General features: G+C 40.6%; 1 protein-coding gene across 2 annotated transcripts in view; it reads left to right on the top strand.

Annotated features, from left to right (window-relative positions):
* Nucleotides 1-25,634, top strand: part of TUNAR (TCL1 upstream neural differentiation-associated RNA) — a 142,759-nt gene that overhangs the window by 71,093 nt on the left and 46,032 nt on the right. The window contains exon 3 of one of the 2 annotated variants that reach the window (XM_064142197.1): nucleotides 4,659-4,778. The exons of the other annotated variant lie outside the window; for it this stretch is intronic. The gene's annotated coding sequence lies outside the window, so the exon portion shown is untranslated. The remainder of the gene's footprint in view (nucleotides 1-4,658; nucleotides 4,779-25,634) is intronic. 2 annotated transcript variants of the gene reach the window in all.

The following is a 25,634-nucleotide window of genomic DNA, read 5'->3' as shown; positions in this document are numbered from 1 at the left end:
CATGTGGCTAGGAAGATCACAGCATCTCTCCAAACAGTCTGGGTTTGTTCTTTTGGGTTATTGTCTGGCATGGTATAAAGTATGCTGCAAGAGCTCCACAATCAAGTTGAAAATATTCTGAGAATGAGAGTGCAGCATTGCATTAGAGATACCAGAAATTTTGGAAGGCAATATAATTATTGTTTCCATGTTCATTGGTGTTTCACCAAGGAAAACCCAAGCAGAGGCATTAGAAAAAAAAACTATAGTGTATCTTTCATGCAAGTTGCTTCTCACTGCAGTGTATTTCAGTATCCAAAATTATGGAGAGATTGAATGTGCTGGGTTTATTAGAGTTATTATTTTCATTATTGCTTGTAAAGCTGGGTCTAGCCAGTGATTTTTAAAATTCTTGCTTTTCTGAAACCACTTCTCTCTATGAAGCACAGGCCTAGATGTGGACATCCACAAGTTTTGCTTGATTTTTGGGGTTGCAGTCCTGCTTAATAATTTGCAGTTTTCACATGGATTGGGTGAAATAAAATGCATTTTAATGCAGAAGAAAATAATTCTTTAATTAGTATCCCAATGCACTTCGCTAACCATTAAGTATTGTTCTACTTTTGTGAGCTTAAGTATCTGCTGACATGAATCTTTTATATTCTGCAGTGAGAGTTGTAATACTTGGGTAACTAATAGAATCAGAGCAGCTTTTCATTAGACCTGAGAAACACTGAAATTGCTCATGTGTTTTTTAGCAAATGAGTCTCCATTTTGCGGTATTGAAAAGTTTGTATCCCTTAATAAGCAAGCATCCTTGAATGTATTCCTGAAATTGATTTTAGCCATCACTGGCTAGAAGGAAAAAGAAGGTGATTTGAAATGTGTTTTTGAGACCAGCAATTGGCAAGTCCATTTCTGTGTAGTATTATATATTTATTCTGTATCGTTTTCATGTGTGGCTCTTCATGTGAGCTTATTAGGATGGGGATTAGAACTAATGACATTGTCTTAGGTTTGGCTAGCATAGGGAGCTGTATATTCTGTATATTAGGGAGTCACTCCATGCCATTGAGCTTGAAGTGAGGGATGAAGGGGTAGAGACCTTGTGGATTAAAATCAGAGGGAGGACTAATAAATCTGACATCCTGGTTGGAGTCTGTTACAGACCACCCAACCAGGATGAGGAAACAGATGAGATATTTTACAAACAGTTGGAGGCTGTCTCAAGATCTTCAGATCTTGTCCTTGTGGGTGACTTTAACCTGCCAGATATCTGCTGGGAACTTAATTCAGCAGAGAGGAGGCAGTCCAGGAGATTTCTGGAGTGCATGGAGGACAGCTTCATGACCCAACTGTTAAGCGAGCCTACTAGGGGTCAAGCTCAGCTTGACCTGCTGCTCTCCAACAGAGAAGGGCTGGTAGGAGATGTGATAGTGGGAGGCTGCCTGGGGTGTAGTGATCACGAGTTAGTGGAGTTTTCAATATACAGGGAGGTAGGGAGGCACTTCAACAAAACCTACACCTTGGACTTTAGGAGGGCAAACTTCAATTTGCTCAAGGAACTTATTTCCAATGTCCCCTGGGCAGCAGTCCTTGAGGACAAAGGGGTGCAGGATGGTTGGACATACTTTAAACAGGAGCTCTTGAAGGCACAGGAACTGGCAGTTCCCACGTGCCGAAAGATGAGCCGCAGGGGGAGGCGACCAGCCTGGATGAGCAAAGAGCTCCTGAAGGAAGTGGGGGAGAAAAAGAGGGTGTATCGCCTCTGGAAGGAGGGGAAGGCTTCTCCTGATGTGTTTAAGGAGGTAGCCAGACTATGTAGGAGAAAAATTAGAGAGGCTAAGGCTCAGCTAGAACTTAGGCTGGCCACTTCCGTGAAAGTTAACAAAAAACACTTTTATAAATTTATCAATGCTAAAAGGAAGGGCAAGAAGAGCCTCCACTGCTTACTGGATCAGGAGGGGAACACTATAACTGATGATGAAGCAAAGGCAGAGGTCCTGAATGCCTTCTTCGCCTCAGTTTTCAACAGTAAGGAGGGAGGAGGAGGAGGCAAATGGCCTCTTGAACTGGGGGATGGGGTCAGGGAGCGGTGTGTTCCCCTGGAAATTCATGAAGAATTAGTTCAGGACCTGCTGAGTCATCTGGACACCCACAAGTCCATGGGACCAGATGGGATCCATCCCAGGGTGCTGAGAGAGCTGGCAGCTGAGTTGGCCAAGCCTCTCTCCATCATTTTCCAGCAGTCCTGGCTCACCGGAGAGGTCCCAGGTGACTGGAAAATGGCCAACGTGGTCCCCATCCACAAGAAGGGTCGGATGGAGGAACCTGGGAACTACAGACCTGTCAGCCTGACCTCAGTGCCAGGGAAACTGATGGAGCAGGTTCTCTTGGGGCCAATAGCTGCGCACCTGAGGGATGGCAAAGATCTCAGGTCCAGCCAGCATGGGTTTAGGAAGGGCAGATCCTGCCTTTCTAACCTGATCTCCTTCTATGATCAGGTGACCCGCTTGGTGGATGTGGGGAGGCCTGTGGATGTAGTCTATCTGGACTTCAGCAAAGCCTTTGACACTGTCCCCCACAGCAAACTGCTGGCTAAGCTGTCAGCCCGTGGCTTGGATGGTAACACTCTGTGCTGGGTTAGGAACTGGCTGGAGGGCCGGACCCAGAGAGTGGTGGTGAATGGTGCCACATCCAGCTGGCGGCCAGTCACTAGTGGTGTCCCTCAGGGCTCAGTGCTGGGCCCCATCCTCTTTAACATCTTCATAGATGATCTGGATGAGGGCATCGAGTCAGTCATCAGCAAGTTTGCAGATGACACTAAGCTGGGGGCAGATGTGACTGAGTTGGAGGGCAGAAGGGCTCTCCAGCGGGACCTTGACCGCCTGTACAGATGGGCAGAGGCCAATGGGATGGCATTCAGTAGCTCGAAGTGCAGGGTGCTGCACTTTGGCCACAACAACCCCATGCAGAGATACAGGCTGGGGTCGGAGTGGCTGGAGAGCAGCCAGACAGAGAGGGATCTGGGGGTACTGATTGATACCCGCCTGAACATGAGCCAGCAGTGTGCCCAGGTGGCCAAGAGAGCCAGTGGCATCCTGGCCTGCATCAGGAATGGTGTGGTCAGCAGGAGCAGGGAGGTCATTCTACCCCTGTACTCTGCACTGGTCAGACCACATCTTGAGTACTGTGTTCAGTTCTGGGCCCCCCAGTTTAGGAAGGACACTGAGATGCTTGAGCGTGTCCAGAGAAGGGCGACGAGGCTGGTGAGAGGCCTCGAGCACAAGCCCTACGAGGAGAGGCTGAGGGAGCTGGGGTTGTTTAGTCTGGAGAAGAGGAGGCTCAGGGGTGACCTTATTGCTGTCTACAACTACCTGAAGGGTGGTTGTGGCCAGGGGGAGGTTGTTCTCTTCTCTCAGGTGGCCAGCTCCAGAACAAGAGGACACAGCCTCAGGCTGCGCCAGGGGAAATTTTGGCTCGAGGTGAGGAGAAAGTTCTTCACTGAGAGAGTCATTGGACACTGGAATGGGCTGCCTGGGGAGGTGGTGGAGTCGTCGTCCCTGGGGCAGTTCAAGGCAAGGTTGGATGTGGCACTTGGTGCCATGGTCTAGCCTTGGGCACTGTGGTGAAGGGTTGGACTTGATGATCTGTGAGGTCTCTTCCAACCTTGGTGATACTGTGATACTGTTGTTTCCACAAGGAGCCAGGAGGAGCCACAGCCAGGATAGCTGAACTGAACCAGCTAGTATGTTATTTGGGACAATACTGACCTCATGCACAGTATATAGTTGCCTTCCAGTACATGAAGGGATCCTACAGGAAGGCTGGAGAGAGAATTTTCACGAGGGTGTCTTGCAACAGTATAAGCAGGAATGGTTTTCAGCTGAGAGAAAGCGGTGTTAGACTGGATCTTAGGAAAAAGATCACCAGCACGAGGGTCATGGGACTCTGGAACAGGTTTCCCAGGAAGATTGTGGCTGCCTCCTCCTTGGGGATGTTCAAGGTCAGGCTGGATGAGGCTTTGAGCAACTGAGTCTAGTTGAGAGGCATCTCTGGCCATGGTGTGGAGGTTGGAGTAGGTGATCTGTAAGGTCCCTTCCAACCTAGGCCATTCCATGATGATTCTATGATATAAGGGAAGGGTGGAGAAGTGTCCAGGGAAGCTATGCAAGTCACAAATTGAGTGGTTGAGATAAGGAAAGCTTTTAAAAAGGTTTAAACTTTTTCTTCCAATTCACCTTCCTGTCCCATTGGGGCAAAAGAGGAGTGAGTGAGCAGCAATGTGGTGTTCAGTTGCTGTCTGAGCCTAAACCATGACAGACATAAAATAAGTTGAGGAGACAAGGAGAGAAAATAAAGGGATATTGCGGAAATCACAGAGGCAGTTATAACAAAACCAAGTCCAAAAGTCTTATATATATATATATAGAGAGAGAGAGTCATTAAGAGATACTTGGGGCTGTCCTCAAATGGGGTCAAAATTGTCTGAAAAGAACCCACAACATTTATTTTGCTTAGAACTGTTGACTGGTGTTACTCTTCTTTTTGACTGATGGCTATGTGGTTATGTTGGCCTGTGAGATGTCTTGGGGCCCAAGTAAGTGTCTTCTCTTAAGTGTTTTTCTCGGTCAGTGTTTTTTTTTTCCATTAATTTCATCTTTCCCCATTGTCCATAGGGAATGAGCACCATGTAATCATACAGCTATAAACTTCCAGCTGCAGAACACTGGCAGGATTCTATAGGCAACAAGGTTGGGAAAACTCTGCTTTAAACTTCTAAATGACTCAACATTTGTGTAAGTCAGATTTACTCTGTTATTATGTAGCTAAATAATTTTATAGTCAAGTTCTTTTTAATTCAAAGAGTTTCAGATACTGTTAACTACTACAAATTATCTTCAATATGTAGGTGATAAAAATGGAAAGTGTATGTGAGCTGCAAATATGTCCTTAAAATGTTAATGAAAAGCTGTGTACTGTTGAAGAAGTCCTTGCTGCAGTGCCATATGGCTTTTCTACATAGGTAGTGTAGGTTTAGGATTCTTTATTTTTGCTTCTTAGTATGAAACTTTGGATTAAAGCAATACCTCCATACAACTAAAGTCACATTGTTTTGGTATTAAAGGCAAGGCTCAGGTATTCTTGATTAGTATTCCAAATGACATGTGGAAAATACTATATTGACAAACACTCAGAAAATGGTATATTGTCCTGTCAAATGTGAGTATTTCAGGCAAAGACTAATATTAGTATTTGGACCTTTACTTCCTTAGCTGCTTTGTCCTTTTTTACTTTAGAATGGAAGATATTATGTAAATGTTGAAGTCTTACAAGGGGGAAACAACTTGACTAATACAGGTTGAAGTGTCTAATGAATGGAAACTGAAACAAGCTATAGAGAAATCACTTAGGTCACTGCTGCTATGCATCCATCTTTGGTAATGCATAAAATCTAATTAACAGTGCAGTGAACTGAAGGCAATTCAGAAGGAAACATTGATGAGGAAGTACAAAAGAAATGAAATGTCTTTCATTTTCCTGACTAAGGATAGGTAAATATCTACCAATATCCGTAGGCAACCTTGACAGCAAGGAGGAAGAGTCAATCTAGAAATATTGCTTGGGGTGCTTTCTGTAGGAGTAATAGGATAAAAGAACAGGCAATCAGGCTGTGATGTAGAAGACCAAGGCCTTTTCTGGCAGCAAGGTTGCATCCATATAGCTCCTAAATGTAGATAAGAAAATGTTTTTACTGATTGAGCACACTCTGGTACATGACCAGCTAATGTAAATTGTGGTTTTCTGTTGAATATGTAGAATTTATAAATAGAGAACAATAAAAGCCACTGAGTACTGAATCTTAAGCTTGGATATATTTCAAGGCAAGGAATGGAAAAGCCATTACTTTATGCATTTACAGATAAGCAAGAAGCTGCTGCTCAGAGGATTTTGAGAATGGTCCTGCTTTCACAGAGAGGCAGACTGAAATCTTTTTGGACTGTGTTTCTTGTTATGGGATGATAAAATGTCCTAGTGCCAGCCCTAGCTGTATAGGCTCAAAATAGTTATTCATCTCATACATCTATTTGCATAGAACTTCCTGTTTTCATTCTGGATTTTGCATTGTAGGGACACTTGTGCATAGAAGTGGAAAAGAAGTGCTCAATCTGTGCTTGCTCCTGGTAGTCACATTTTCCTCTCCTGTATTGCCAGACTATCGTTTAGACAGATTTGGAGCTGGCAAACAATAACAAGCTACTACTGAACAACTACTGAAATGCAAGGCAACCCTGAAGTCTCTTCATTGCATGCCTTTTGCTGTCACTTTCTTCTCTCCTCGGTTGTCCACCATTTCTTTCCTGGAGGTTTTCTGTGCATGTTATATATGTTCTTATCTCACAGTCAGAATTATGGGATGTTATAGCTTTGGTCTCATTTCTTCTATCTAAGTGATGAAATTAAATAGATTTTTCTGAGTCTTCAGTCAGATTAAGAATAATTAGTGTTCTAACACTAATTACATTAATGCTCTAACAAATTATATCCCTTCCATCCACAATCAGTTTCTGTCAGGAGCTCTCTTCCTCTGTTCATATCTGGAATGTAGTTTAATAGTGCTGCATCTCACTTTTGAGTGCTGTTGGTGAAACTCAGTAATTAGTCACCCTGTGAATCTGTGGTGGTGTTTAAAGATACTGTAAAGATATGAGCTCTCTTGTTGCTTGTTTGAACTGAATGCTTGCTGTGTGCCTTACTGACTAACCAGTAACTTGAAGAGTTCACACACTCATTGATGTCCATCAGAAATGCAAGACCAAATATTTTTTAAGTATTTTCATGAACAGCTCTTGATGAGTTGCTGTTTTGATGAGTGCCTGAGATGCATCAGAATTCCTGGGAAAGAGAGCTCTTTAACAACTGGAAGCAAAGGATGGGTACTTTCACTTAGCCATTGCCTTAGTCTGCATGAGCTGGGAGTCAGCTGGCAAAAGGAGGCAGAAATATTTTCTCAAAAACATTTCTGTTCATATGAGTGAGGGTACAGATTGTTAAGTTACTTTACAACATAAATAAAGCAAGAGTGAGAGAGAGGAAGAACGTATGAAAATAGCAATTTAGTTATAGTCACAAAAGAGCATTATACATGCACCACATAATTCATGACTAAATCATCACAAAAATGATGTAGAGAAGACAACAGAAATTATCTTGAAGTATAGTAGAATCTTTCTTGAAAGTTGTTTGCATTTAAAAAAGTAGATTCATACATGGTTGGTAAGAATTCACCCATCCAGCGAAATTAACTTCAGGCTGGTTTTAAATGGTTGATATATTTTCACCTGTAAGGTGTTTATTGATTCCAGCAGGCTCCTTCTTGCTGGAGACCACCTGAATTCTGTGCAGCACCCCTTAAGGAAGTAGTGCTTGTAAATGAGACTGAGACACAGTGAGCAAGCTCAAGTATCTTTGCATTTGACATAGTCCCTTCATGGGTATAATTTAGAGAGGTGCTAGCAGTTCATAGTGGCTGTAGCACTACCTGGACTCTGCAGTAGCATGACACGTATATCACCGTATCTGTGATACCCAAGATGGACTCTCCCAGAAATTTTCCACTGCCTGTGACAGGAGTATCTTCTCTTCGCCAAGTCTGGCTGTTTTACACCACCACCACACCCCTCCCCCCCCCCCCCCCCCCCCCCCCCCCCCGCCCCGGGGTGTTTCCCAGGGGAGTTCTCACCCCGGTGCTAATCTAGAAGTAAGCAGGAAAGTGAGAAACAGAAGGACGATCAATAAAGTAAATGAGGTGAGGAAGAAAAACATGAAAATTACAGAAACAAATCAATTAAACCCAACAAAATCTAGACCAAGGGGTAAATCTGCTCCCTGAGCCAGACACATCCCTAAAGCCTCAGTAGTGCACCTCTAACCATGATGGATAACATGGTGGGAGCTAAGGCCTTTCCTGAAACATGACATTTCTATACAGAACATTTCTGCAGCATAATGATGTTTTCCAAAAAGCCATTGTGTGATGTATGTTGAAAATTCAGACTTTAATGTTGATATGGGTCATGATGTGGTTACGAATCTGAGTGCTGAGAGTTACATATACCTCTGAAATTAATTTGACCACTGTGTAACAAAATCTAATTTATTTTCTTATCATCTCCTAACCATTAAATAGCTAGAGCTGAGCTGTATAAATGCTTTAAAGAAAGGCAGCTTCTAGTCACTAAGGAATATTGCAGCAAACTTGCTTCCCAAGCATAGTTATATAATGCCCTCTTATTTTAATTAGACTTTTGCTCTCAAAGTCCCTCTTTACCTAAGTGGCATGATCACTGAAAGACAATAGAGATCTGTGAAAGCAAATGCAATCTCTCTGCTCTTTTCAGTGGTAACTTTGCCTTTTATATTATTTCTCTCAGGCATGTGAACCCCCAGTAGCTACAAGTAGTGCTTACTCAGAACGGGTCTTATTCTCTGCTATCAGAAGTGCAAGAAATGTCAGTGTAAGCATTGCATAGCTTTAATTCTCCTACAGAAGAGTGGTCCTCTGAGAGGAAAGTCAAATCAACAGCAGCCTAAACTGTACTCCAGGTAGCTGAAAAGTAGGAACAGGACCAAATCCAATTATTCACAAGATGATGCTGATGTTAGTCTTTTCTCAGGAAGAAACACCAAGCAGAGACTTTTTTTTTAATTTGAAGTAAGTAAATTCCAACTAATTAAAGGTTTCCTTTCCTTCCAGTCTTGAGAGCTATTGCTTCATTAAAATCTTTGGTAAGAATGAAAAAAAGTTGTGGTTATGTCCATGTAATGGTTTAGTGCAAGGGCTAACCTGCCAGCTCCCCCAACACTTAAGTGAGGGGAAGAGTAACACACAAAACTCAGGTTTGAGATAAAAAGATTAAGAGTTTAATATAACATGAGATATCATGAGCACAAAGCATAATCACCTCAGCTAATAATCTAATAAGCAGAAGCAGTGGAGTGAAATACAGGGAAAAGCCAGCATAAAATAGAAAGCCCAAACCAGCAGCTACCTGACACCCAGCCATTCTGCTGCCATGCCTGCAGAAAAAGCACCATACTCAAGAAGCCAGAAACCAGAAGCAAGAACAGGAAGCCTCCCATATTGCAATCTGAACTTCAAGTCCCATAATACTTTGCTCCAGTTAGCACTTTCAATTCTGAAGCTGGCATGATTGTGGCATGGTATGAATACAGCAGCAGGTTCAACTCAGTCCATGACAGTCCATTAACTTCACCCTTGAAGCCAACTGCCTCTTTCTGTGTTTTCTATTACATGTCCTGTTGCAGAGCATAGAGACCTCTTTGTTCATGCAATGGATGCAATTTCAATGTACAAAGACAGCCAAATCATACATTTGTCATATCCTAAAAAGATTATTGTCTATATAGGTGCCAACAATCCCTTTCTGCTTTTTGTCCAGCATTCTTGCACTTCTGCCTGAGCAAATGAAACAATTTGTTTCTGTGTAATTTTGTTAAGCCTACAGGAAATTCCTGCTAATTGTGCTATGCCTTGTTATGATGATGAATTAGTGCGTATGGTTTTGCCATGCTCATTAGTCTTACTTTGTAGTCCTGACACTGCATGTGCACTGAGATGAATTGGACATGGAGCCTAAAAGGCAGTGTCCTCTTCAACCATATTGTTTTAAAGTCCTTTTCTTTTCTATTTTGCTTTCTGACATCAGCTGCTCCTTCGATTCTGAAAAAGGGAGACATCAGAGTTTTTTTTTCTATCCCTGTCTGATTTATAGACCGAGTGCTTCATGGAGCATGTCATTCCTTAGTCAAAAATCAGGAACTAATTCCAAGAATAAGTGCCTTACAAAAGCAGTAAAACAATCCTATGTATTTTGGAAAAGAGGGAAAACAGGTCTGGGAGCAAAAAAGAAGTGTGTGCCTGAAGAGGAGGCAGAGAGGTGAATAAAAATTCAGCAGTATATAGATTGGTAAGGGAATTTGTACAAAGCTGTTTAGGGAAAAAGAACGAGGCAGTAACTGAATGATACAACCCATGGTGAGAGTTTGCAGCACTTATTGAGTGGATTGTTTACTTCTCAGAGCAGAGGCTGCAGCCAAGCAGGAAAAGAAATGCAGTCAAGCATCTGCTGCATTTCTCTCAGTGGACACTGCAGTTTTTGCCTGACAAGAAACATACACACAAGAGGCATGTTGGGAAGAAGCTCAAACACCTACCCCATTTCCTAGAAGTATCTAATCTAATAGCTGACCACCAAGTGGATAAGCTATGTTGGGAACTATACTTGTGTAAACTTACATCCATAATCACATTTGTTATGGTCAATTCCTATAAAAATGCTGTAGTGGAGAAATTAAGACTAAATGCACAGAGTTCATGTGGGTAATAAGACTGTCCAGACTTTTTAGGAAAATAGTTTGAGAAAATTGATTTTTACAGAACATTAGGCTACTAAATTACTGTTTTGGTTTTTTTTCCCCTTAGATTCCCTTAACAAAAAAAGCAATTTTTTTTTTTGTCAAATACAGGCTGTTAAAAAACGAAGTTGCATTTCTGTGTAGGTGTATTTCCTTGCTGCTCTGTGGGTGTTTTGTTACCTCACATCTCAATTTACTAAAATTGTAGTGATTTTGGAGTAAGAGGGTCAGCACCACAGTGTCTGAATACATCTTAATGACCAAAGGTTACTGGCTCATGCTATCTGTGTCCTGAGATACCACAGTACAAGCGAGCTCCAGCTTGAAGCATAGCCAAGTTTGCTATTTGTTGAACCTGCATGAGGAAACCGAGAGATGTGAACTTTAAGTTCAAATATTATTCTGTAGTGTATGTAGATGGCTACAGACCTGGTGTGACAGGAAATCCTTAGTGAGCTAACTCATGACCATTGGAATGGGCTGCCCAGGGAGGTGGTGGAGTCACTGTTCCTAGAAGTGTTCAAGAAAAGACTGCACGAGGCACTTAGTGCCACGGTCTAGTTGAATGGATAGGGCTGGGTGCTAGGTTGGACTGGATGATCTTGGAGATCTTTTCCAACCTGGTTGATTCTATGATCTTTAAGCTATAAGGTCACTGTTCTGTAACTCTTTTGAAAGTGATTAGAAGGGGCTTTCTGCTTGATTGGTTCTGAGGACAGAGTATGCAACATATTCTTGTACTTTTGAGGAACATACAAGAATGAGCTTGTGCTGTGCTCTTTTCCTATTCAATTCCTTGTGAATTATAGGGAAGAAACTATCATAAACCACTTCTCATGAGTGCTGCATATACTGTGACAATGACATGGCTTTTCCAGCTATAGCTCCTGTTCAAGTTCCTAAATTCCAGAGATTTACTTAGCAACTGAGATACCTAGATTTGTTGTGTCTTCCCATAGGAGTCAGTCTGTGGGCTTGAGGTTTGCTTCAGTCACCCAGAACTGCTGCCATTTCAGATGCCCTAGAGTATGCATGACACACTGACAGGTTTAGGAGACTTATTACCAGTGGAAGGGCAGGAAGGTTATGCTTTCTCATCTCAAATGACCCAGCCTCCTCTGTGGGCTATGGGTTGAGCTGTCAGAATCAAAGGCCTTGTTAGACTCAGTAAAGATCAAGCCTGGAGTCACTGGTACTGTGCAAGTGATTCATCTTAGCAGTTGCTTGTTCCTGGGGTTAGGGTGAATTGAATAGTGCTCTAGATTGCGTTGGCTAGATTTCTGTAGTACAGCAAGTGGGTTAACAGCTGACACATGTGCCTCCATGTAGATAACTGTGTTTAGGTAGCCTAAACACAAAATATTTTCAATGGCCAGGAATTAATTTTTAGAATTTGAAAAGATACTTGCCAAAGGAGCTAATACAGAGCACTCAGAGTACCTATACGGTTTGAAGGTCTCACAGAGAAATATCTGCGGTATGGAAGCTTATGATGGCAAACAGAGGTATTTACCTTGTGTACAAAACTTAACATAATAGGCAGACCAATTAACAAATAACCAGGCAGCTTCCCATAAAAATCAGAGTCTATTGCTTTAAAATGTGATGTTTCCAAAATGCTCAAAGACACACCAATGATGGGTGGAATATTGGCAAAAGATGAACAGGAACTAAAGAGCATCACCACTCTTTTTTGACCGCACTGATGTCAAAAGCTGTGTGAGGTATGATTTGCCATCCTCATTAATGAAGAGCTAACAGGAAAAATGTGTCATTTCTTTCATTAATAGAGTCTTTAGGAAGTAAGAGGCTGAGCTTTATGTGCTGTTTCTGTGCTACAGGGCTGGCCTTGTTGCAGTGAAGACAGAGGTGCTGTAGCATTCACACATGCAAAATTTAATTGCTCCGATTTATCAAGCAATTATTTTTCTTACTAGTTTTATTTAACTGTGGGAGGTCTTATTCTTTCTTTGAGCATAATGAGTGCATTTGCTTCAGGAGGCAATTTGCCATTCACAGATGAATTATTTTTAATAGTGACTGCCTTTATTTTTAATTTTCAAATGAAATTGCATTCCCAATTTGGTAGTAAATATAAGTAGTAAATTTATCAGTATATGAGAACAGTGAATTCTTTATTGCATGATGACAAACCTCCTGCAGGAAAGTGATTCCCATCCAAACTTTCCTTTTAGACAATAATGTTAAGCCATGCTGGTGGAAGATGGAAATTCTGAGGTCTAATCAGCAGGCTGGAGAAGGTCTCATGTTCAGCTATAGGCTGGGGACTGAGTGGCTGGAGAGCAGCCTGGAGGAAAGGGACCTGGGGGTACTGATAGATAGTAAGCTGAAGATGAGCCAGCAGTGTGCCCAGGTGGCCAAGAGAGCCAATGGCATCCTGGCCTGTATCAGGAACAGTGTGGCCAGTAGGACAAGGGAGGTTATTCTTCCCCTGTACTCAGCACTGGTCAGGCCACACCTTGAGTACTGTGTCCAGTTCTGGGCCCCTCAATTCAAGAAAGATGTTGAGGTGCAGGAGCATGTCCAGAGAAGGGCAAAAAAGCTGGTGAGGGGCCTGGAGCACAAATCCTATGAGGAGAGGTTGAGGGAGCTGGGCCTGTTTAGCCTGGAGAAGAGGAGGCTCAGGGGTGATCTTATTACTGTCTACAACTACCTGAAGGGGCATTGTAGCCAGGTGGGGGGTGGCCTCTTCTCCCAGGTAACCAGCAATAGAACAAGGGGACACAGTCTCAAGTTGTGCCGGGGGAAATATAGGCTGGATGTTAGGAAGAAGTTCTTCACAGAGAGAGTGATTGGCATTGGAATGGGCTGCCCAGGGAGGTGGTGGAGGCACCGTCCCTGGGGGTGTTCAAGAAAAGACTGGATGAGGCACTTAGTGCCATGGTCCAGTTGACTGGCTAGGGCTGGGTGCTAGGTTGGGCTGGATGATCTTGGAGGTCTCTTCCAACCTGGCTGATTCTATGATTCAGAGTTTCTAATTCCTGCAGGAAAGCATTTAACTTCTAATCTATAACATAAATTGCAATCACCACTTCAATTTTTCAGCCATTTAAGTGAAGTAAGGAGTCTTCTGTTTCCAAAATAGTTTGTAAAAATGCCAACACCCAAGAAAGAGTTTAAGTCTGTAAATGCCTGACGAGATTCTAGTGCAGTTTCAATAGAAGAACAGTATATCATCCTCCTGCTATTGTCTGTGGTAAGCATATTCCTGTATTTACTGGTGATTCTCATTCTTCTTCAGATGGATCTTTGCATCATGGGATGGGCTTGCTTGTGGTATCTATGTCTGTGGTTTCTTCTGAGGGATTGGATAAATAAAAGATTTGATTCTCATTATGAAAAGATGGGCTTGATGGGGAAGTGGGTTAGCTAGGTTGCCCTGCTTCCACTGTTCCGGAGATAGAGACAAGCCTTCCTTAAAGCCTTTAAAAAGAATTGTTACTGGTGAACCCTCAGTCACAGGGTGGTAAGATGTGATTTGTGTATGGTAAAACGCCAAGTGTTAGTGAAGAGGATCTAGAACCTGACTCCAGCCCTCAGAGCTCTGTGGAGGCTGACACCTGATTTTGCCTCCATTCCCTGTCTTTCTATGGACACTGAGTGTTTTCCAGTATTTTGTTAATTTTACTTTTAAGCTTACTCCATTGAAAATGTCTGTTCATATTGCTTGTTGTGGTGAATTGTCCCAAAGGGCACAAAATGCGCTTCAGCACCTCCTCTCTTGTCCAGACCTACTTACCTGCCTGCCTGCCGGCTGTGCAGCCAGAGGCGGGAAAACAGGACAAAGCAGCCCAGGCAACCCAGTCCGGCTTAATCCGGTTGCCTGAGAGGGTTTCATGGGGACCACGCCCCTGTCGCGTGCAAAGCGTATGCGCCCCTCCTGTTCGGGAGGCGACAGCCTGTGGGCTCTGCCATTTCTGGGTCTGTTTGGGTGATTGCCAGAGGTGATTGTGTGGGCAATGGGACCGTTAGCCTCGCCATTTGTCCTATAAAAGGGGGTGAACAGGTGAATAAGCTGCTTGCGTGCTCGTTCGTTCCGTGCTCACCTGCTGCTCCCCCGCCCACCACCTCAGCCACCTCAGCCGCCTCAGCCAGCAGCTGATTCCACATCGCAGCCCGCGTGGAATTCGCCACAGGACTTCTGTTCGGTGTTTTCCTGCGTATCTTTTGGGCCACGGACATTATTTCTGAGGACTAGTGAGTATTCTTAATTCTTTATTCAAGTTGCTAAAGAATTTAATTAACCTCACAAGCAATAAATTAAGCTGCCAGACTCTCTATCAAGGACATTCCTAAAACCTTTCAAAATTCCATTGTATATAGACATTCTGTGAAATAGTTCTGCTAAGCTATTCCAAGAACTTGTGTGGATAGTTGCAAATAAGTTTGGGGGAATCATCTTTGTATATCAGTAAATTATTTAATAACTTTTGAATTGGCCTCATTGCATTTTACCCCAAACTCAGATTTCAACTAGTCCCCTTCATAACACCTATTCTAAAAGATTGTGCTGAAATGAGCTTTCTACCTTCCAATTCATGTGGAGCATCTCATCATGTTTCCTTTTTTATTAAGCCTTCTTATAGTTTTTTTGCATCAGTGCTTGTGGCATTCATATAGGGTGGTGTCATACAAAGTCTGTAACTTAGCTTTCACCAGATCCATTTCCCAGACTCTTGACACCAGAAAACAGTCTGATTTTCATTAGGAAAACCATCCAGTTGGAACAAAAGTAATTAGGATGCAGCACAAAAATCCATGTGGACCATGACAGCAGAGAAAATGCTTTTCACATGAGGTTTGGGGTTTTTTTTTGCTTCCTTTCTCGAATGCTTCGGGGTTTTTGCTTGATTGACCTATAATAGATGCATTTAATGTGGTTGCAATCTAGGTTTCACAGGGACTTACATAATATCAGGGGACTGAAGGGCCTCTGGACACTGTAGAGTCCAAACTCCTGCTCAAAGCAGAGTCAACTACAGCAAGTTTCTTGGAGTTTTGAATATCTGCGGCAATGATGATTCTATGACATCTTTGGGCAATGCGTTGCAGTATTGAACCACTGTCAAAGTTTTTTTGTGGAAGATAAATTCTATAGTATCTTTGATAGCTCACTGAGTGCATTTTTTGATTAATATATTTATAGTGTCCCAGATGCTAAGGCCAGAGGAAACCATTGAAGTCACATAGTTTAAACTCCTTCAGAAGAAACAACATAAAATTACTGTCAGTGATTCTGCATAAAGCCAAATAATCATTTGCTGCAAAACATTGTTTCATAGGAAGGACTTGTATCTTCAAAGTGATCATTCTAGTAGTTACTTGTCTTTATCTAAAAATGCAGAGAAAAACAACTGGTAAGTTCACAGAAAATAAAGCAGGAAGAGACTCAGGATTCTACCTCCCTTACCTGAAGTTGTCATTTATGTTTAAGGTGTTTACCTAACTTTCTTTGATAAAATCCAGTGAAGAAGACTGAGCTGCTTTTGTGGCCAAATATTTTTATTGAAAAAATATTTTAGTGCCTTGCTCTGAATATTTTTTTCTGGGTATTTAAATGTGAAACTTCTTGCTTTGGTCATGAGGAATTGCTTAGTCTCTTCTTTACAGCTCCTCTTTATACATCTGAAAATTGTTAAATCTATTTTGAGATTTCTGTGCTTTGGAATAAATGACTCCTTCACCCTTCCTTGAAAAATATTTTATTGAATTGTATCATTATTATTCTTCATTTTTTTGTTTGGTTTGGGGTTGTTTTATTTGTTTTGGTTTGGTTTTTAAACTTCTTCCAGATGGCCGAGGCTATTCTTGAGAAGCAGGGCTTGTAACTGAAAGTGTCCTCCAGTGGATGCTGCACCAGCTCTTGTAGTAGACCTTCATTTAGGCAGTACACTTGTCTTTGGCGGTGTTATTGGCACGTGCTCATATCTAATCTGCTTTGATCCTCAGACCTTTTACAGCAGAGCAACTCTGTCATTCCCTATCCTCTATTTGTTTAGTGTAATCCAAGTGTATAACTTTACTTTTTTTTTTTCTTACTTTTTTTTTTCGTCTTCTTTTTCCTCCCAATATGTGTCCTGGTTTTGCAGAAATTTTTTTTAACCTGTCAAGATTATTTTGAATCTTAATCCTAGACCTTTCAGTCCTTGAAACTTTTCCTATTTTGGTGTGATGTCCGTACTTAATAAATACATTCAAGTTATTAGTGAAAATGCAGCATAATAGCAGGTTCTGTAAAATTGGATTTTAAATGTCCTTTCATTTTGATTGGAATAACGGAACAAAATTGTTGATAAACCTTTCACCTCCAGAATTCTTTAAGCTATATATTTGTTGAAACTCAGACATCATACTACAAGAAAGTTAAGTGTATACTTAACAGATCTTTTAATGGTTTTCCTTAATGCTGGCTAGGGGCTTCTGTCAGAGAAAGGATATTCAGCTCCATGAAGTTTAATTTTGACCTAGTATAGAATCATAGCATCGTTTAGATTGGGAAAGACCTTTTGAGACCATTGAGTCCAACCGTTAACCTAAAACTGACAAGTCCATCACTAAATTGCATCTCTAAGTGCCACATCTAATGTCATTTAAATATTTCCAGGGATTGTGATTACACCACTTCTCTGCCTCACAATCGCTTTTAGTGAAGAAATTATTCCTAATATCCAATCCAAACCTCCCCTGGTGCAGCTTAAGGCTGTTTCCTCATGTCCTATCACTTGTAACTTGGCAGAAGAAACTGATCTCTGCTTAGCTACAGCCTCTTTTCAGGTAGTTGTAGAGGGCCATAAAGTGTCCTCTCAGCTTCCTTTTCTCAAGGTTAAACAAGCCAAGTTTCTTCAGCCACTCATAGGACTTATGCTCTACCTCTTCACTGACTTTGCTGCCCTTCTTTGGATGTGCTTTGTCACCTCAATGTCCTCATTGTAGTGAGTGACTGAACACAATTATTTGAGGTTCAGCCTCACCACTGCAGAGTGTAGGGGGACAATCACTTCCCTTGTCCTGCAGGACCACACTCTTTCTGATACAAGCCAGGATGCTATTGGCCTCTTGGTCCCTGTGACACACTGCTGACTCATGTTCAGCCAGCAACTTGTTGACCAGTATCCCCAAGTACTTTTCTGCTGGGCAGCTTTCCAACCACTCTTCCCATGCCTGTAACACTCTGGAGTTGTTAGGCCCTAGGTGTAGGACCTATAACATGGCTGCTTTGAACCTCTTAAGACTGGCCTCAGCCCGCTGATTTATCCTGTTGAGAGCCCTCTGTAGAGCCTTTCCTCAAGCAAATGTACATACTCGCACAACTTAGTGTCATCTGCAGATTTACTGAGGGTGCATTCAATCTTCTTGTCCAGATCACTGATAAAAACATTAAAGAGTACTGGCCCCAATACTGAGCTCTGGGAAACATCACTTATGACTGGTAACACTCCTCAAGGCTTATTTTTTTCTGATCATTTTCTCAGACCAAGAATTAATTTATTTAATATGATTTAATATTGAAAGGTCCACATTGTCTATCCTCTATGCCTTTGCTGTTTTTTGGCTGTTTATGAATAATTTGATTATGTGTTTCTGAATTTTTCTGAAACCAAAAGAATCTGAGTGGCTTTGTCTCCTGTTTTCCCTCTTTTCCATTTATTTTTTTTCCTCCTTTTTTTCCCCCATCCTTCTTCTATTTGCCTTTCCCAAGTTTTGTGGAGCTTAGTTGCTTTTGACAAATTCTTAAGATAATATTTTTATCATCCATGGGATAAAGAGCTGGCTGAGGGAAAATACCTACAGAGAATTTTCAGGGAAGCTATCTTATCTTGAAACCTCTCTTTGCCAATCTACTTTTTACTGTTCTTGTTTTATTACTCATCTCTATCTCTGCTGCTTATTATGTTAGCTCTAAGATTGTAGTTGATGTTTTTAGTGAAAGCAGAAGCAAAGATGTCATTAAAACTATGACCTTCTCAAGATTCCTGTTGAGAGGGAGACCAGCATAATCTGTTGATGGTCTAGTTCAGGATAGTTTGTGCCTGTGAGTTGTCCTGTTTGTTTGTTTTACGGATTGATTTCTAGCAGCACTACTAGCTCTCCCCCTCCCAGCTTTACTGTCCTAAGATCTGTGATTTATGATCTTGTGTTCTTTCTAATCATCTGGGGATGGTTAATCCTGTCACCTATTTCATGGTTACTCTCAGGCAAGTTACTTTTCATCTACATAATCGGTTCTCCCAGGCTGGCCAGAAAGACAGCCAGAAGACCTTTTCCTTTATTCAATTTCTTCACCTTCTATAGAAACAAAAATGTCGCCAGGACTTTTCAAGTCTTTGCTGACAACATTTTTTGACTACTTTGCTTTCACACTGGTTATCTGGATGATGAAAGAGTTCCACCAAAAACCTGTCTTGGTTTGGTTTCATTTTTGTGGGTTTTTTGGTTTGTTTTTCTGGTTGCTCAGAAAATGCTTAATCCACCTAATTTTTGTGACCAGACCCAAAACATGACGTCATCCTTTTACCTTCACCATTTTATCAGATTTTTTTCCTCTGTCTCATGAGATTCAGAAGAATATCAGTATCCTCATAATATACAGAGAAACATGTCCTTTGTTTTACTTCTCAGTGAGAGTTGAACAAGGTATCTGGACATATGTCTGCTAAATAATTAAACTGAGCTGTAGTGCAGCATTCAAACGCTGATACCTTCTGAATCAAATTATATGTCAAATGAATTCAATATGCATTTTCCCACAAAGAATGACCTACATTTTCCCCTTGAAAATGATATTCTTCTTAAAAACTGGGTAAAATTTTATTTGAGTTTAAGAAAGCATTTCTGGCATCTTTTCTGACCCATGTATTTATTACTTTAGATGTTATATGCAGAATAATTCACAGATCATAAACAGTATTTCAGAGAAAAAAAAATCACACAACCAAGATTATGAAAGCAAAGGCAACACTCATAAAGAAAAGAAAAGATAACAGATCCAGTGGATATTATGTTAAAAGGCAATGAGGATTTGCTTTTTATATGACTCATTAAGATTTTAATAATAAAGTTACGCATAACTACAGGAGTTTTTAATCACTAATGGAGATGTTCAAACAGAACATTCTTTTTAAAGATGAGTGGAGGAAATAATGCAATACTGTTGACTTCCTTAAGCCTATGTTACATGGTAGATTTATGAAATGGAGAAATTTCCTTAGACTGTGACAAGAAATAGAGATAGTGCACTGAAATAAATGTTTCAGAAGATAATGAGTTCACTGCACAAAGACCTTCTGTAGAGCATTTTCAATAATTCTGTGTTCGGTAGAGCTCCTAACAACAAACAGGAGAAGATGCATGGGGATACTTTTATGTTGGCTAGCAGCTGAAGTTGTATTCAGACTGTAGGCAAACTGAATGCAGTGAGTGTTGGAAGGACAGAAAATCCTCTGTCTGACCTGGAGTTACTGTTTCCTGGTTAGTACAGAACTAAAAAAAAAAACAAAACCAATTGATTAACTGATACTTTAGGTCTGACAGGATGAAAATTATCTCTCCTGTTTTCACAGATGTTGATCTCAGCAGATACCAAACCTGAAAAAATCTTTGGAAATTTCATTGTAGAACATTTAAGTACAGCCCTCTTCTGTGCTTAATCTTTGTCCCTGCTCTTTTTACCTAAAGCGCATCTTGTGCTTCATGTGCGCTGGAAATCAAATTCAGGAATTACATAACTGGCTGCAAGAGGAATGAGTGGCTGCCTTAAGGGGTCATCTCCTCTTCTGCTGCTTCACAATAAATCTGAATGAATTCCTGTTTCGATGAAAGTGGTCACTAGAGAGAAATAGAACAGAATTTCATTTCTAGAGTTTAACACTGAAACTGAAAAACTAAAAATCAATATCCCAAAAGTACTCTTGGTGTACCTACCCTATTTGACAATAATTCAGAAGCTTTTCCATTTCCTTAAGTGAAGAAATTGACCTTTTTGTTTTCTTTTTATGCAAACCCACAGATATAATAGTTTTTGAGCGTGTGGGAAATACCAGACTTGAAAAAAAACCCAATGTATTGGTTGTAATATAAGCCAACAAAACTGCTAAAATGAATTTTGCATGTTGCCTTATTCTGCCCTTCTGGTGGAAAACCATACAGTTTGAAGTTTTTGATGAGCAAAATGCCTATTTTGTGTATTGAGTTGTACTGTGTATAATAAGGGCTTTAAGACTGTGCAATTGATAGGAGAGAGCCTTTTTTCACAGAATCACAGAATCATAGAATCAACCAGGTTGGAAGAGATCTCCAAGATCATCCAGTCCAACCTAGCACCCAGCCCTAGCCAGTCAACTAGACCATGGCACTAAGTGCCTCATCCAGGCTTTTCTTGAACACCTCCAGGGACGGTGACTCCACCACCTCCCTGGGCAGCCCATTCCTATGGCAAATCACTCTCTCTGTCAAGAACTTCCTCCTAACATCCAGCCTATACTTCCCCCCGGCACAACTTGAGACTGTGTCTCCTCCTTCTGTTGCTGGTTGCCTGGGAGAAGAGGCCAATCCCCACCTGGCTACAGCCTCCCTTCAGGTAGTTGTAGACAGCAATGAGGTCACCCATGAGCCTTCTCTTCTCCAGGCTAAACAACCCCAGCTCCCTCAGCCTCTCCTCACAGGGTTTCTGTTCCAGGCCCTTCACCAGCCTTGTCGCCCTTCTCTGGACACATTCCAGAGAAGAGTTTTTTAAAGAGTTATTCTTTGGGTTTTTTTCTCAGGAAAGGCATATCAGCATGTTAAACTTTTCACACCTTTTCTTGCTTATTATCTATTAGGTATTCTCTCATGATTTATTAAAAGTTATAGAACATGTATTTTGTTGAAACTGTAGAGAAATCAAGTACTGTAACAATGAGATACTGTATAAAAGGTTAGAGAAATATTTATGCAGATTCCTGTGGAATTTTTTATGTTTGTTGCATATAAATTAGCCCTATAACTTCTCTGAGGAGAGACAAGAATAAATAAGTTCTGAGAGCAGAAAGAGTTGAAGTTTTAAATAACTTGCTGAAGGACAAAGCAGTAAAAAATGGTAACAAAAGGAAAAGGAAAAAAAGAAATCTTGTTTTCTTGGATTTAGTTGTGAATACCTCTTATTTATGATATATATGTACTTGTCTGTGAGATGAAGATCATTCTAAGGAATACACACATTAGAGGAAAGCCTTCCTGTAAATTGAATATAACTTGAGGGCTCTCTTCTTGTTTTGGTTTTTATTACCAAAGCTTTGTGGAAGTCCACTAAACAGTAATTGACTAAGAAAATGTTGCATTAGAGTGTAAATGAGGACAGAATTTGCTTTACTTTATTCAGCTTGAAATTATATAAGTCAGAAATGTAACTCTTTATAATGATCACCCATTGGATGATGTATTTTATGAGAATCAGCTGGAGAAGCAACCATACAGTAGGTGTTTACAAAGAAAAATACAATGTAATAGATGAAATATATTGCAGAACTAGGTAATTGTTCCAAGTGTGTAGCTAAATGATTCCACAGTCTATGAAACAAAATATATTTTGGTGAAAATATTGCTAGTTGCTTCTCTTCATCTTCATGTGTGTAAAATAGGTGGAGTCACCGTCCCTGGAGGTGTTCGGGAAAAGACTGGATGAGGCATTTAGTGCCATGGTCTAGATGACTGGATAGGGCTGGGTGATAGGTTGGACTGGATGATCTTGGAGGTCTCTTCCAACCTGGTTGATTCTATGATTCCATGATTTTATGAATATGGCATCAAAAAAACCCAAACCAAAGTGTTAGAAGAGCATTAAAGTTTCAAAGAAAAAACTGCCCAAACTTCAGTATTGAAAATGATTGAAAGAAAATTGTATTATCAATTAGCATGCTACAGTTTGTGATGTCCCTTTTGAGGTTTGCTCAGTGTGCAATATACTGTGTATCATATTAGGCTTGCATTTAAGGGCTAACGCTTTGTAGTAAATGGGGCCTTCCTTACAGGTTACCACTCCTCTAAAAATCCCATTTAGTTCTCCCTCCCTTTCAAAACTCACCTGCACATATTAGAAGCTGTAACTTATGAAATACCTGAAATTCCGAGTTGCATGAACAAACCTTCATAGAATCACAGAATATTTGGGATTGGAAGCAACTTCAAAAGATCATCATGCAACCCTCCCCCCCCGCCCCCTGCCAGGGCAGGATCACCTGGAGTAGGGCACACAAGAATGCATCCAGGTGGGTTTTTAATGTCTCCAGTGAAGGAGACTCTGCAACTTCTCTGGGCAACCTGTTCCAGGGCTCTGTAACTGTCACTGTGAGAAGGTTTTTCCTTAATGTTTACATGGAACCTTCTATGCTTCAGCTTGCACCCATTGTCCCTTTGGCTCTCTTTACTGGAATTTGTCTGTGAAAATGTTACCTGGTCTTTATTTTGTGCTGAGTTTCACACACATTTTTAAGATTATAAGGAGGTGCTATATTGAGGAAATAGTATGTGAAAATGGTATTTCAAACCACCTGTACCTATGGATGAATTATGATTGCATATTCAATTGTAATGCTGTCACTGAATGACTTTTGGGATCTTAATCTACCATTTTCAGACTATTTCATGGAAGTCATTTGATGGAGTAAATATGTAATTTGAAACACTTACCAGAGAATAATTTTATTATCTAAAACTAACTGTGGACAAAAGTGTGCACAGTCAGAAGAAAATAAGCCTACGCAGACCAAAAGAACCATAATGTCTTTGTCTTAACAGGAGATAATATATTATTCACAGAAAATAAATATTCTTTCCACTTGGTGTTAAGTATGTAAGATAGAGGGAAACTCAGAAGTGAAGTGTGGAAATGATGGCATAGGGTTGTTTTTTTGGCTTGCTTGTTTGTTTGTTTTTTAAAAGTGTAGCCTTTAAACATATATCTTCTAGTAGAAAGTAATTCAATATTTATGGAACTGTTTAAGATTTCCAACAATTCTGGGCGTGTGTCTGCAAAATCAAATCTATTTATAAAGTGATTTAGTGTGATAGTCCTTGTGCATCAAGATGTACCAAGATGGCCAAACCTCCCTTCATTGGCCACAAATCTCAAGCTAGTGGAACAGAGCTGGCTGAGGCAAGGGGACTCCTCACAAGAGATCACTGCCCAAGAATTGCTGATGGAGGGAGGCAGATAATGTTCAACTATAAAACTGCTGTGAGACAGCAGACCTACATGGTGAACTCTGCTAAGCTTGATTTCAGTTTTTCCAAAACATTAAGCCAAAATATTAATAACATTCATGACAGCCTTAGTCCTAATGTTCCCCATAAATTTCAGTCTCATAATGGTGTTACAAGATAATTTAGGGGCTCTGGTTGTATTTTTGAGCAGCAGAAAGTGTATAGCCTTTGTCCTTCTCTAAGTAATTTGGATTTACAGTAACAAAAACAAGTCTTTTCTTTCCTCATGCTAAGATTTCACAATCAGACTCGTAACAAGACAGCTTAATGAAGAAATTAGTTTTCATCATTTGTAGGAGAAAAAGAAAATACCAATTGTTAAGTTAGATGCAGAGTTTAGCAAGCACTGTGTTAGCACGCGAAATCGTTTCTTTAGTGTAAGATGGCAAATAGAAAACCTTGAGCAGTAATGGTTCCTTTGAACCCAGTTCCTAAAATACTTCGCAAAATTCAGTGATTGAGGAATGCTTGGAATTCAAAATGACTCAAGTAAAATGTTCATGTTACTGAAGGTTGCCCACAATCGGAGCTTAAGATGAAGAATGGAGAAAAATACATAACTCAGTTAAAGCCATAGAAATTATTTGATGTAGTTAGAAGGCAGTTTCCTGAGTTGGATTTTGTCCAAAGTTCTGCACTTCTTACCTGAAGCTTACAGGAAAAGCCACAAGAACTTTCATGAGCAGAAGTTTTTGTGACCTTTGCTGCAATGCTTCAGGACTGAAGATTCAGGATAGAGTGTCTATTGACATAATGCTGGTACAGTACAGGTATGAGTAATGACACTATTAATTTATTCTATGCCTGACTTAAGTTTCTGAAGTTTGTTGTTCCTAGATAAACAAAAGAGATATTCTTTGAAAAACAAAATAATTATGCAAGAACTCTGGTATTGCTCTTCAATGGCAATTGTTCGTTAAGTAGCAGAATTGTTGGTAATTGTTGTTAAGTAGCAGAATCCACAGGATGTTAGGGATTGAAAGGGACCTCTGGAGACCAAGTCCAACTCCCTGAGTCAAGATTGCAAAAAGCTGGTTTGTGATGTGAATTATACTAGCATTTACAAAACTGAAGTTTTGTTTCCTAATGACTTCATAACATGGTGGAGCTCTTTGACATTCAGTAGGGCAAATATGCAAAGCATTATACTAGAACCCAGTGCAATGTTTCCAAGGATGTATAAACAAAAGACAAGCCAACAGAAGATTCTGTAGGAATAAGTGAGAGCAAAACATGCGAATGGCAGTTTAGAAGTGCTCTAAAAAGCAAAAACCTTCTTGTGAGTAAGAATCGTTTGACTTTAGACAGTGTTTTCCCTATGTGAATTAGAAAGCATTTTACTGATCGTAATGCAAGCATCACAATGTCTTTTTGTGGGGAGTAAATATTATGTCTGTTTTGCATATGAGTAATGCTGACAGTAGCTTTTGGTCTTCAAATTCTGCTGTCAGCTGCATTCTTCAAAAGCTGAAAGTAGACATTAAATTGAGCTATAATGATGAAGAAAATAACAAGGGTTTTGGACTGAAATCCTTTTAACCTTTCCAGATATTTTTTATGTGACAGTCACAGGAGTGACTTCTTGCATGGTAAGATTGCTCATTGTGTCTGGTTAGGCCACACTAATTAAAAAAAGGGCCACAGACACATTGTGATACTATATTCCTCTTTTATGGAGCTTGGCTAATATGTCATGGTTTTGTTGAAGTAATGAGTCATGTGAGATGCAAATACTGTTTTTATTTTAAACAGAGTTTCAAAAATATTACTGCACCTACTGTTCAGAGTGTTCAGGAAAGGTCAAAGGCTCTCTGTAGTGTAAATACTGTCACAAATAGATGATTATGCTGAATCTTTCATGTATGATCTTTTCTTCACAAACCCAAATGCTGTATCAACACAACACCTGCTATAAAATATCTGCAGTTTATTTATCTGTGGTTTATCAAGCTTGCAGA

Source organism: Pogoniulus pusillus, chromosome 1, assembly GCF_015220805.1.
Source record: "Pogoniulus pusillus isolate bPogPus1 chromosome 1, bPogPus1.pri, whole genome shotgun sequence".
Taxonomy (NCBI): domain Eukaryota; kingdom Metazoa; phylum Chordata; class Aves; order Piciformes; family Lybiidae; genus Pogoniulus; species Pogoniulus pusillus.
This window is presented reverse-complemented; position numbering and strand designations above follow the sequence as displayed.